The sequence below is a fragment of the Pezoporus wallicus genome, unplaced genomic scaffold, assembly GCF_028554395.1.
Source record: "Pezoporus wallicus isolate ANWC-B61680 ecotype Strahan unplaced genomic scaffold, APGP_CSIRO_Pwel_v1 contig_6483, whole genome shotgun sequence".
Lineage (NCBI taxonomy): Eukaryota > Metazoa > Chordata > Aves > Psittaciformes > Psittacidae > Pezoporus > Pezoporus wallicus.
The window spans coordinates 189,367-201,450 of NW_026642986.1; the positions used below are offsets into that span (position 1 = coordinate 189,367).

General features: G+C 33.8%; 1 protein-coding gene across 1 annotated transcript in view; it reads right to left on the reverse strand.

Annotated features, from left to right (window-relative positions):
• Positions 1 to 12,084, reverse strand: part of NCAM2 (neural cell adhesion molecule 2) — a 286,227-nt gene that overhangs the window by 11,303 nt on the left and 262,840 nt on the right. The window lies entirely within an intron of this gene.

The window sequence follows — 12,084 nt, forward strand, 5'->3', positions numbered from 1 at the left end:
TCAAGGTCTCAGTCTTGCTTAGAAACTGGCTAGAGACAATTGCCTTGTGTGATGCTATGTTCTGAGCAAACTCCTCAGAGGAATGGAACTGGTTTTTGTGCACGCTGATTGCTCACTTAGTGTTACTATACCTTGATTGACGCATGAGTCAGCAGTGCAGTGGTGCATTTCCATTTGCAGCTGTACCTATACCTTTTGCTAGAACAGGAGCAAGATTTTTTTGACAGGAGATTACTTGAATAATATTATAACAAACACCAAACCATAGTATAATGCAATACATTAACTGTTTTAATTGGCCCCCTACTGTCATCTCTCTCTTTTTATTCTTCTGCCTCCCTGATACACTGGGGACTATTTTCAGATTAAGAACATAATTTAAGATTTCATATTTAATCTTAAATAACTTTTAAGAAAATGTCTATTTACCCTTTCAAATATAATTTAAAAAAAAATTCCTGAGGACTTCTAAATCAGTACATACTAACAGAAATACACGTGTTGTTAGCCTACGTGATAGAACGCTTAAATGGAAAAGAGGAACTTTTTGACTTCTTTGGTAATTGTTTTCCCTGTTTATTATATGAGTTGTATTATTATAGAACTGTTCCTCAGAATGCTATTATGCAGTAAACCAGAATTCAATGTATCTATTTACATGGATGGGCAGGCAGACAAACAGACAGATACTGTTTTAAGTTATGTTGCTTTCAGAAGACTTAAAAAACCTCTATATAAATAACAATATTATCTATGGATTTAGGGGTTTAAACTTAAACCGGGGAAGTTCAGGTCAGACATAAGGAAGTTCTTTACTGTGAGGGTGGTGAGGCACTGGAACAGGCTGCCCGAGGAAGTGGTAAATTCTCCATCCCTGGCAGTATTCAAGGCCAGGTTGGACAGAACCTTGAGCAATATAGTTTAGTGTGAGCTGTCCCTGCCCATGGCAGGGGGCTGGAACTAGATGATCTTAAGGTGCTTTCCAACCCAAACCATTCTGTGATTCTATGAGTCTAAAAATAATAGCACAGCAATGAAATTATGTATCATTTATGAATTTGCCCTGTCAGAAATGTTGGAAGTTAACATCTCAAATGAAGTAATCTTCTTTCTTGTTTTTAAAATCAACATCCCAATTTAAATATTATAATTTCTGCTGCCTCTTCCAAAACTCGCTTTACCCATGCATCCACCCATTTATTTGATGACTTCCTATGTATACTTCATTTGCACTTACCAGTCTGAATTGTCAGGAATATAAATAGATATTTAATTCAGTTTATTGAAAAGCTCATACGTTTCAACAGATATAATACCAATAAATTATGCAGTCTAGTTCTAGAGACCTTACAGAGCCAAGCTTTCCTCTATATCCCTTTTCAACCACTAAACAGAACGCTGAAGAGAAAAAAAATAGGGTAGTATGATCCTTATTTTAAAGGGATTTAGGATGGTTGTGTTGATGTTGTGTTTTTAGGGTTGTTTGTTGTTTTTTGTTTTTTTTTTTTATAATTCAGTGTTAACATACATTTTTCAGTTCCAGTATCACTGGAACATTGTTCACACCCTGAATGATTTAGTGACAGAAATGCCTACACAATATTTTCACTGGCAAGTGAAGGAAATGTTTATAGTAACAATATTGCTCCTATGTGCAATAATATACATATTTATTTGAAATAGTTGTGAGGAAGACTTTAATCTTGGTATTGGTGAGATATCTGAGACCTAATTATTTGACTGCCGCATATCTTTCTACCTCTTTATGATTGATAATTTCCTTTTCATCAGCATTCCTCATCCTTACTACTGCCCTACATGTCCCATTTTCCCTCCTTGCAACCCATTTGTTCATATAGGTTTCTGCTTCACAATGTTTTAAGTATGATTTCTTATGATCGCCAATACTTTTCCAACATTTCTTTCCATTATCTCCCACACCCGAAAAGGCGACAGGAATGTGGCTGCACTTTACAGTGTGTTGAAAGGTATTGCTGTCATCAGCCTTCTCACCTTGTCTTAGGCTCTTTACGTACTTTATTCTTCTGAAGACAGACAGAAATTGGACTGGTTTGTATTTTAAAAGTATATGTGTTATGGTTTATTTTTAATATTAACTAAAATATATACAAATATTTTTTTTAAAGTTAATCTTTGGCTTCTGTTCTTAAACTGCTGCAACTTTGAAGCAGTTTATCTGCTCCTACAGAAGTCAGTTGTAAAAGTAATGACAATAAATACTGAAGCAGATTTAGGCCTGTCCAGACTGTTTTCAAAAATCATATCCTAATGCATCTATGATATCAAAACTGGGAAATTTTGTCTTAATATCTTATGACATCAACAGAAGTACTAATTCTGGGACTGGATGAAAAATTAATGTCATACTACATATAGCCTTTCAAACAACTCTGCAAAACACCATTGTTATCAAAAAGTTTTGCCCTAAATTGGACTGAAGTCAACTTTACTGTAACAATTTTTTAATGATACAAAAAAATACGTTACAAGCAGCAATGATTTTAAATGTTTGCTGGTTTTGTTTGTTTGTGTTTTTTACAGTGATCCAATATGTACTAAATGGACTCAAAATGCTAGTTCTACTTTGTGCTCTACAACAATATTTATGTACCTTTTTTCCCTAGTTGAAAACACACTTATTTTAAATTTTTAAAAATCAATGTTAAAGTGACTGAATCAGTTATTAATAATTTTGTGAAAAAGGTTTATTGTACAACTTACTAATCTAATCGTAGTGGAGTCTTTTAAAACACTGTTTGAAAAAACAAAAATGTGTAAGTTCCATAGTCATAAATGAACTTTAATTATAATATTTCAAAAATATGACCCATTTTAAATTCCATGCTTTGTGTTACATAAATGTGGTAAAAATAATACCTTCTTATGATAATGAAGGAAACTGCCAACTTTAAACAAAGTCACTTAATTCTTCCATTTCATTCTTCAAACAAGCGTTTATCAATGAATACTTACAGAAATATACAAAACTTTCAGAAATGCAATAAAAAGAATTGAAGCAAGTTTCTATAAATGTCATGGAAAGTGCTGGCAATTTTCAAGTTCTCTTTTATTGACTAGGTTGTATTTCTAACTTCTGTTAACAATAATTGAGCATTTTTGCTCAAATCATTATTTGAATAGGAAAGAGCAATGAAGAACTTGGCAAGTAAAACAGAATTTCCCAGTGAAGAAAACTAACTGGTCCTTCAAATGTAAATTCAGAGTTAATTCCTTTAAGGAATCTGTATTAGGTACTGTAAAGGGATGCAGGTGTAGAGAGAAACACGCCATCTACATATGTACACAGTGTACACGTACTTCGCACCTGGAAAACTAAAACTATTGTTTCTGCATAAAGACACAGAAAGTTAATATGCAACATTCATATATTTTGCCTCATGCTACATTAATATAAACATATGAATTTCTCTGACAGAATTTCTCTGTACTCTTACAGAATCACATTGTATATATTCAACTGCTGATGTAACAAATGCTGATCTACTTGCAGACTTTACAAGTACTCTGCTTGAGCAGTGGGCTTGGACAAGATGACTTCCAGGGGTCCCTTCCAACCTCATTCAGCGATTCTAAGTTTTGTTGAAAAAAAAACCCCAACCTAGCACTGCTTTGTGCCTTTCTTCCTTTCCCCTCCTCCTCTGAAGGCATGTGTTAAAGGAAAGATGAAAGATGATTCTACATAGTCCTTAACCTTTTACAGTCATTTACATTTTTAAGAAAAAAAAAGCAATGATAAAACCCATTTTCCTATGCTCATACAGGAGCACAAGGCAGCTACACTGGAATTTTTGAGAATGAATATGCAAGAATATTATGCATAAGTTTGTCCTTTCTTTCAGGTCAGTCTGAAGCTAAAGTAGGAACTGCTCTCAAGCTAAAGTAGTTGAAAATTATGAGCTAAAGAATGAATTTGAAAATATTGGACTGGGTACTGACAGAAAAAATTGTACTCTTGTTTATCATCTTCTTGATCTGCGCTGTTGTACTAAGTCTTAAAAAGGCTGCCCAACCATGATGGTTATTTCTGCTCTGTATATGGACATTGTCTTTGATTTGGAACTTACTTAGAATCAAAGGCTTACAAGATCTATACACTTATTCAAAACCTCTAAAAAGACAGAAAACACAGATCTTCAAAATTATCATTCACTGATGAGCATCCAAACAATCATAATGTAGCACCAAGAAGTTAAAAAGCTCTACAAGGTTTTTCTACCAGTTACTATTATAATGGTGGAAGGCCAAGACCATTGCTAGAACAAACACTGCGAAGCTACAGATCTGGAGAAGGGAATAAAAAAAGGGATACACATCCGATCAACAATCATACAATGATAAAAAAAATAGCAAACCCTAAAAGATTTACCAGATATGTTACAGAATTCCAGACTGGTAACATGCATCTATAATACAAGTTAACCCCAGATATAAAAATGTATACAAACACTATGAGGGGGGTGTTGGAGGCGGGGCATCTCAAATACTCAAAGTACAGTTCTTCATTTTAATCATTGCAACTATTCATTTGTTTCCAGATGCTTTGAAATTCTTCCTTTATTTATTTTGTTTGGGGATATAAGTACATTCAACTTTGTACAAAATAAGTGGAAATAATTTCTCAACTGATAACAGCTAAAAGAAGCCATTCTTCTTTTATAAATAATTGTCTGGTATTTCATTGACTTTTAATGCTTTACATTTTCTTGTATTGAAAATGGACACACCTAAAGTGTGGGACTTGCACAGCTTTGCTCACTGACTCTGAAAGCATCTTCCTCCTTAATTTTCCAGCATGAAATGTCTAAGAGGGGTTTAAATGGAGCAGTTGAATTCTTCAGCTCCTTTGCTGCAGCTGATCAGGACTTTATGACACCTACCAAATCTTACAAGTTACAGGTACCCAGACTGAACCGTACCTTAGGTAGCATGTGAAAGTAGCATGTACCTAGTATTTTTTTTAGTGAGAAGTGTCTATTAGAAGAGGAAGCATTTCTTAGCTTTGTAAAAGACCTTCCCATTACTAAGCACTCATGTTCCTTACTGAGATAAAAATGATGGCAGGCAAAAAGGAGAAAACAGACCAAAGATCCCTCCCTGCTACACAAATTTGCACCAATACTTTGGCTGCCACAGCCAAACGTGTGAGCTGCTTTTAGCAATTTAAACCAATAAAACTTGGCTCTTGAGCCAGGTAAGTGCCCAGCAGCTACATGTCTACCTTCAGATGAAATAGAAAATCAATACAGTTGTAGCATCAACTTTTAATAAATTATGATGATTTTATGCAATATTTGCTGGTGAAACATATGATGCAAGAGACCATGACAGTCTTATCCCATTCCTTAATACAAAAAGATGCTAACAACCTTATAATTGACATTAATTTTAATGCTTTTTCTTCCTCAGTGATTTTCCCTATAATATTCTGCTAGAACAGATACTGCTGAAGGGCAGTCAGTGTACAAGCACAGGAGGATATGTGCTCTGTACTGCATGACTGAGTAATATGTTCTGACAGATATGCTTGACACACAGCTTTGAAAAATAAGGAGATAGTGTTATTGATCCTGATGTAACTAACTAAATAGAAGATTTCCTCTTTCTTCCACCCATAAATGACGTATCTTCATTGTCTACCATCTCCAGTGAAATGTGAGCCTGATTGCAGAGCAGTTTCAATGTTTTCACTGGCAGCAAGAGGAGCCATAAAGAAGAGGCTGTATACTACAGAAAACAATGCACAGGAGGGATGGGCATTCACAGTCAGGAGAGTCTGTGGTGCCACCAGGATTATCAGTTATAGAAATGCTGTGAGCTACTGAAATGAGCATACCTAAAATGGTATCTATCAGAAATGCTATGCTTTTCACTACTTATGTGAATGAGGGAGCTATCTATCATAGCAGAGACCTCTTGCCAACAAGTTTTCTGAAATTACATTTTTCCTCTAAATTTTAAAGAAAAATTCCTTTTGGTATGATTCTTTCTGGGTACTGAGTAAAGTAGGATTTCAGTTCTCATCCACACTAATGGCCTTTTACAGTATTTTTCATATGAAGGTGTCTTAAGGCATATATGAAATAGCTAGATAAAACAAATACTGTAACTAGCAACTTGAGTGCTCTTGTCAACAATGCCTTGTCCATGTCCACGGAAGTATGAGAAGGAAAGGAAAGTAGGCTCTATTAGCTAGAAAAAGTATGCTGGGTTTTGAAAATACTCTTTGGAGTTGTGGTTTACTATTTTTTTAAGCAAAGTTTTTAAAAATTATTCCTGGCATCATCAAACTATCCCTAAGTAGCCTTCAGAAGCAATTCTAATGTGCCTGAACATTTATCAGGTAGCTACTGCCCCTTTTTTCATGCATTTACTCAGCCACTGCAGGAAAGAGTATTTTTTTACCATTGCCTACTTTCATGGGAAGCCTTAAAGAAAAGAGAGCAGAAAGATCCCAGCCATCCTGCGCATTGAGGGGGAGAGGTTGCACAACAATGGCAGCTTTGTGGAGTTTGCAGATCTGCACACAGGTTTTAGAATGTCTTGGGGAAATGAGAATATTTCTGTGTCCCAGTTTCCTCCATTCAAACTGACAGCAGATTTACTGAACATGTCTCTTGGAGGAATTTCTAAGAACCTGTGCAGACTAATTAAGATTGACATGGGGATTGAAAACATACACTTATGTGTGGTTTCAGTACTGCTGTAACATAAAAGGGTAAATTATTTTAACTGTGTTATTTAGAAAAATTCAAAATCACGCTGTGCACATTCCACAGAGACCTGAGGATTTTTTGCATCTTTATACTGGATGACAGCTGTAACCAGAGTACTGTAGTCAGGAGACTTGAAAAAAAGATCTAACTATGTTGGGACTGTATCTGAATTGATAAACTCTTTCAGATTTGACAGGACTTTCTTATAGCTCTTTAAGACATATGTAAATGCAAACACAAGAGTGCTGAGTATTACTCAGGATACTATATTTAAAATGTATAATTATTTTATAGCATTAGCTACAAAAAGAGAAGTTATAATAAGTACTGCATAAAATACATAAAAACATGGTGCATGTTTTTACTTGAAATAGTTGCCCTGGTGCAATTGCAAGTCTCAGCAGAGTTGTACTTGCTGTAAAAGTGTCTTGTACCATTACAGCTCTCCCCAGTATTAAAACATCTGCCTTTTGGCATACAATTGTTTCAAGCAGGAAGGTTAAATCAGTATGGATCTAGTGCTCACACTGCATATTTATACAGATATTTCACTACTTGCCCCATTAGAGGAGCAGCACCTAATATGAACAAAATTAAGAACTGAGGAATTAATGATTAAGTAATGCTTTGTTGGTTTTGTGTGGGATTTTTTATATCCATTATTGGAGAAAACAATTGGAGTTTTACTATTGAAACAAAAATACTGACACAATCTTAGAAAATCTCTTCAGTTACAAAATACTTAATGTAGATAATACCAGAAAACCATCATTCATCAGTAATAAAGAAAATACAGATAGAAATACTTTAAGTCAGTTTTCTTTATTACAAAAATGAAGACAGAAATTGCATAAACTAAGATGAACTTTGAACAACAGATGAAAGACTCACAAAGTTACATACATTTCTTGACAATGTGTTTGGAAAGACGCTGAGGGACATTACATTTATACTATGCACATGTTCTTCAGAAAGAAAGCAGAGAGATGACAGCAAGTACTGCATGCATGAAAGAAATCAGTGGAGCAAAATGGTAGTGAAACATAAACAAGATGAAGAAAAAATGCCATTATTTGAGAAATTAAAATAAACTGCTTTAAACCCAGATTTTTATCATATTGCCTTTCATACTGTTTTTGAAAACAGAAACTTACAGAAACTGCAGTGCTTGTAATATTTTTCACACTAATAGTATTTTAGTACACTGTATATATTTTCAAATAGATTTTGTTGGAAACATACACTGAGTAAGGAAGGTTTACTTTGCTTGTAATTACAGCTCACTTAACATGTATTATAATTAAAATGATGCAAAATTAAAATATTCACTAGAAAATGCCTCTACAAATGTTAAACATAAAATAATTATACAGAACTATTAATGAGGATATCATCCAACCTAATGGGACCATGGGTGCAAAAATTACTACTGCGGTTTCTCAGAACATATAAAAATGGATATTCCTACCTCAGTTGCGAGTTTATGTACATTTTACAAGATGCTAGTTGATCTCATTCTTGTAAAACATCTAAACTTAACATAGCTCTCAAGCATTCAGCTTCCATACAGCTACTGCTTCTAAACAGGCAAAGTTGCTAGATCTGCTACAACTGGTATTTGACACCATTGGCTTTATTAGGATGTTGTCATTGGCATTACAAGGAATAGGATTTTCCCTGTGAGCTTCCATCACTTATACATTAAGCCTGGTAAACACGTACCAAACGGAAACTGAAGATTCCTTAGATGCCTGGAGAAATGGTATAGATGAAGTACAATGTAATAAACTCAAATGAACTCTAGATGTAGCAAAGATTTCAGTGATGTCTTTATAAACCTCTGAAACACATTTGTCTTTATATTGTTCAAAATACTTCCTAAAAGAGGTTTTTCTTATTATTTTTCTCCTAAAAATCGTGAAATAATGAGCAATTAGAAGTCATCAATATACTGGACAATGAATGGACTGGAGACTATTACCACAATCAAAAATTGTATAAAGATCTCCATTACGTCTTATAAAAAAAAATATTGTTTTGTTAGGCTTAATTATTTAACTTTGCATTTGTATACACATGAGCAGAGCTTTTAAATTTAGTCAGTAAGATTTGCATGCTGCAAAGATAATGCATGGAAAGGCCCAGGAATCTCACCAAGAGTTGGTCATGTGGTGGTTACTTATGTAATTAAACCACTATATCTGTTTATCCTTTAAATATCTATTTTTCATATGCACATCATATTTTTAATGTCAGTTGTTGGCCTTATACTTCGCTTAAAAAATTAAATGGAATGTTATTTTGTTTCTTTGTATGAGTATGTTTTGTACCCCACATAAAAGCACACAAATATATTTTGTTTCTGGGCAATATTCTTCCTATATATCTAGACAGTAATTTATATTCTAATACTCTAAGAAATGATCACATTTTAATTGTATTATGTAAATAATTTGATTCATGAATAATTTGTAAATGTTAGGAAACTGTTAAAACTCCAGAAACAAGAAAAACAACAAGTAAAATCTGATTAGGACAGAAGTCAGCCTTAGACTCAAACTGTTGTAAATCAAAGTTTTAAAAAATACTGTTCCTTTGAGATATACTGCTATATCACAGAATGATCATTGCCCTTCTTAAGCTTCTGTGACACCAATTTGGATTTTAGGCAAAAGATCAGCATAGAATAATTTAGGACTTCAGTCTAACAGATAGTTGAATATTAGCATTTCAAAATATGCAACAATTTTGAAAAACTGGTAACATTTTACACTGTCAGTCATAAGACCTAAAATCCCTTTTACAATTACTACATTTAAATGAACAAATTTACTTATCTAATATTTAAGTACTAATAACAGCAGAATATGAAATTCAATTTGTGAAGACATTCATAATTTTAATACAGTTTAAACTACACTTTTAAAGCTGTTCAGTATATACCTACCAATTATAATTTAATTTGCAAGTGTCTGTTTTCACTTTTTCCTCATTCTGGTCTGTAGAGAGACAGGATGTTAAAATTTTCTGTATCTTCCTACAGATTGTAAAAAATATTGTAAAATAATCCTGCTCTCATTTTTTTAAAAGGTAGAATTATGAAAAAATCATAAACAGAAATACAGACAAAACTGTATTATTCGTCTCAGGAGATACATGACAACCCAAGGACATTATTCTCTTCCTTATTTTATTTCTCATTACAGAGGTTTTGGAACATTGCCCAGAATTGCCTGTCTCTGCTGTCACAGAATCCCTATAATATTGGTTTAAGTCATCCTCTTTGGACTTTGATGGGAAGAGTAGGGCCAAAAGAAAAGGACCATATTCAAAGTACCTGATAACCTCAAAATGCATAATGAAGAAGAATATAAATTGCAGCAGACCTAAAATGTCTCATTTAACAGGGGAAACAATGTAGTTTTCAGCTGAAGCTACTATCAGTTGGAAAAACTGGTAAAGTGATCCAAATTTGTCTCTATCCCACTGGCACTGTGACACTGAAGATAAAAGCCAACTTGTCATTTATAACGCATATTTAGCTTCTAAGATTTCTCAAGGTTTTTCATTAGCTCTTTCACAATGTATCTGGAGACCTCACAGCTGATCCCTAATTCCTGTCTTGTCTTCTTATATGCTTATCTGCAATGTTAGAATAATTGCTAAAATAATAAATTTATAACTGGTAATGAATACTTCAAACATCTAACCAGAGTAGGAAAATGATTTAGAAATTGTCACTACTTTTATACATACCTCTAGTGTGTGTGTATATGTATATATATAGGTATATAGTATATATCTCTCCTGTCTTGCTTTATTAAAAAAATTAGAACTTTTTTTAACAGTATATGACATGTAAAATATGTAAGAAAATGTTTAGTAGAGCTTCTTTAAGGTTTAAAATTTTAGGAAAATGATGCAAAATAATGATATACTAGAATCAGACTGTTTGTGCAACCTTAATGAGACTCTATGTTTCATTCTGAGACTGCCTAAGTTTTACTTAAAATCTTTTAATCCAGTGGCAGATACTCACTAGTTGTGATTGTGTCTGCAATTTGGTTTTCTTTATTCAGAACAGCAGTCTATCTCTGTTGTGTCCACAAGAGAAAATTGTTTCCTTATATGCATCCAGTCCCTATTTTACAATGGGATTGGAATGCAGAAGGGACATGGCTGCAGACAACAGCCTCTGAAAAGAATTTCCTGCTTCCCTGGTCCAACAAGGGGCCCTGGTGTTTGTGCGTCAGTGTGCTCCTGCAAATTGAGAAAGAGATCCTGGCAGCAGGCAGCAGTGTGCTTGTGCTGAAGCACATTCTCTGGAGATCAAACTATTCACTGTTGACCAGTTGTGAACTGAGATTTTCAGAGGCTTCCAATGAGGCCAGACAGGGTTCTTTTTTACGGTTTGTTTCTTTGCTTTTCCCTTGGGAATACAAGCAGCATCTACTTACTACATACATACATACATACATATATATATATATATATATATATATATGTATATATAAAAGCAAAAGGTCAGTTCTCTGATTGTATGTAAAGATGTACTTGCAGGCTTTTTGTTACCACAGTAGAATAATAACAATAGTGACAACAACATACATTTTTACTATCTAGATTTTAGAAATGGTTAGAAAAAACTGAGGCCTCTTGCAAAAGTTCCCGCCTAAGATGATTCTTCCCCCAGAAAAATTTAACATAAGCAATAACACTTGCCTAAATTGAAAATGTGTTCTCAAACCTGAAAGTTTCTGATAACTGTTACATGCAGCTAGCAATTCCAAATCCTCTGTTTTACAGTTAAAGAGTGTCATTAAAGAAGATATAGCTTAATGTTAAGATCCCTATCCTTCATTAACTATTGTCTGTAGGTTCAATAAGCACATAAGCATTAAACAAATAGGTTTTGTTGTAAGATTAACACTTATTAAACTAAATAAAAGTCAATGCATATATTGACAGTGCTGGTGCATGGAAAAATGTTTTTACATGACTGACTCTGACTGTGTGAAACCAAAATTTTGACTCTTAAAAAATTGGAATAGAAATTCCATTTCTTCACCATACTATGGCCAGGCACATATCAATTTAATTAATTTCAAGTTAATGGCACAGCATTAGCTTAAGGTGATAAAAAAATGTGTCAAGGGCTCCAGATGAAATAGCAGCCCCACTTAACACAGTGAGGGATTTTCTACAGAACACAATGAAGCCAACAGTTTTAGAATGTCATTTGTTTGAATTTCAGGTGTTTCATTATACTACATACATAAAGTTTTTTACAAAAGTATTCGTGTCAATATATTAAGTCTTCAAATTTATA